We start from the raw sequence: 2,531 nt of genomic DNA, 5'->3' as shown, positions 1-2,531 counted from the left end.
GATGGTGTTGAATTTTTGCTCCTAAACAAGCATGTTGGGTCCACATGGTAATAGGTGTAAAGTAAAGTTGAGAATTTAAGACAATTTCAAGTTCATTTCTTGGGGCTGGGGGTATTGATCAAAATTGTAGACTATTTGGTTAGCATACATGTGCTCTGGGTTTGATTTCCTGTGCCAAAATAAAATGAAAGTTCATTTTTCAGAAATAATGCCTTCTGATGTAAACCTTTTAATTGGAGAAATGTTAAAATAAGGCAATAGGGGCTGGGGATGTGGCTCAAGCAGTAGCGCGCTCGCCTGGCATGCGTGCGGCCCGGGTTCGATCCTCAGCACCACATACAAACAAAGATGTTGTGTCCGCCGAGAACTAAAATAAATATTTTAAAAAAATAAGGCCATAAAGATGTATGGTTGAATGCTAGCTGTTTCAATGTGTTTAGGACACATTACACAGACTGAAAGTACTGCAGTGTTGCATAGATTTAGCCCAAGTTGACTATTCAAATACTCTTCTCTATCCATGACAGATACATTTGTTTTTTATTGGGTTTGCCTTATACATCGGGACCCCCCTTCTCCCACCATTAGCTATTAGCTGATTTGATGGTCCCCCAAATTATCAGCTGTATTAATCTCTTGCTCCCAGAAAATAGCATCCCCCTTTCTATTCTGGCTATATTATTCTGTCTCTGAACCCAGGGACACTGAATAAGAGTATATTGTACTATTGCCAGAGTAATTTGTTGAGCTGTGCCAAATAAAATTGCTCAGTAGACTGATGATCAAGAGATGTGTAATGTGATAAGGAAAATACTATAATTTGTGAACAGGCTTGTACTCTATAGATGACTTTATTAACTGCCCACCTGTGCTGAGTTGCAAGAATACAAAAATGCATAAGCCATGTCTTAAACAAGCTTTCTCAAGGTGAAATTATGGTCCATGTCAACATTTCCTTCATCACTATTTATCCACGATAATGGATTACAAATTTTCTTCCCCTGGTTAATGTTAAATTCAGGCATTATTCTAATTGTTGGGTATAGTAAATAGGTTTGCAGAGAACCTGAAAAATAATTTTATGTGTAACCAGTGTTATGCAATGAATAAGATATACTGATAAACAAATGAAAAGATTAAGGTTTTTCTTGGAAAAAATAAGGTCACTAGCTGAAAAAGGAAAGTTAAAAGCCAAAATATCCAAATGAATGCTGAGGGGTTGTTGATTTTTGGACACAAAATCTCCCCTTGTAAAATGTCATTTCTCTTGTCAGATGGATCTACCAATTGTAATTGCCCTGGAGTCCCAGGGAGCTCAGAATGAGCTGGAAATAAACACTTGATTGCCAACTCTCAGTACAGATTTTAGCTTTACTCCCTCAGGAAGACACTCTTGACCACAGGAAACCACTTTTGTTAAAATACTTGTTTATTGTCCCAAAGGAGAATTTGGAGAATCAATGGACTTCTCAATGTGTAACAACACCACAAAACTGAACTGGTGGAGGGATGTTTTTATAACTTGGTTTTCTTAAATAGTATTTGCCACTTCCCATTTGTATTGTTTTTCTTTTTTTTAGACAGGATCTTTCTCCAAGTTGCTCAACATCTTGCTAAATTGCTAACGCTGATTTTGTGATCCTCCTACCTTAGATGCTCTAATGGCTGGGATTGCCATCTTGCTCCACCATGCTTTTCTGAAAACAACCAAAAAAAACCACCTTAGCTTCCTTGCTTGTAGAGCACTATTTAATTGATGTGAAAGTCAATTTTGTTTTTAAAGTTGTCGAGTACCTTGATTTATTTATGTGCAGTGCTGAGAATCTGGACCCAGTACCTCACACATGCCAGGCAAGCACTCTACTCCTGGGCCACAGCCCCAACTCCGCCTCCTCACAGCCATTGTTTTTAAATAGGTCTGGGTAAATTTTCTAGGCATTATCCAAACTTGGGATTCTCCTTTCTCAGCCTCCCTAGGAGCTGGGGCCATGGGTGTGGGTTAATCTATTAACTTTTCATATTTAGTTTTAAAGGGAGTTTAGTTGACATCACAAGAATGCTGAGGCAGGCTCACCGCATAAACAAGCCAGCTCCTCTGAGGGTAGATTTTGATATCGTTTTTCACTGTTCCACTCCAGGGGTGCATTACCATCTTCTAATTTCTCCCAATTACTATCAAGAAGTCTGCAAGTTAAGTAATTCTAAATAGAACCCAGCCCTAACAGTCTTGCCGTTTGTCCCCTGCAACTAAGCTACTATATGACCCTTACAAGGATCAGTCTTAAAGAGATCCCAGAACCACGTGGTTGGCAGTGTCTGCAGCCATCTCCCTGGGAAGCCTGGAATTTTTATCAGCTTCTGCAAGGTAATGCAGGTATCCAATTTGACAGGGAATGTAGGCTTTTGTAAGCACAGCAGATCTACCCCAGGAAAGGGTACCCAAGACCACACTGTACTACCAGCTTAAAAAAAAAAAAATTAATTAGGACCCTTAGCGCACATTGGGAAATGCAGTTGAAGTCTGTTTAGCC

Source organism: Spermophilus citellus (genome assembly GCF_964194105.1).
Source record: "Spermophilus citellus genome assembly, chromosome: 7".
NCBI classification, from domain to species: Eukaryota; Metazoa; Chordata; class Mammalia; order Rodentia; family Sciuridae; genus Spermophilus; species Spermophilus citellus.
Note: the sequence above shows the minus strand (reverse complement) of the source record.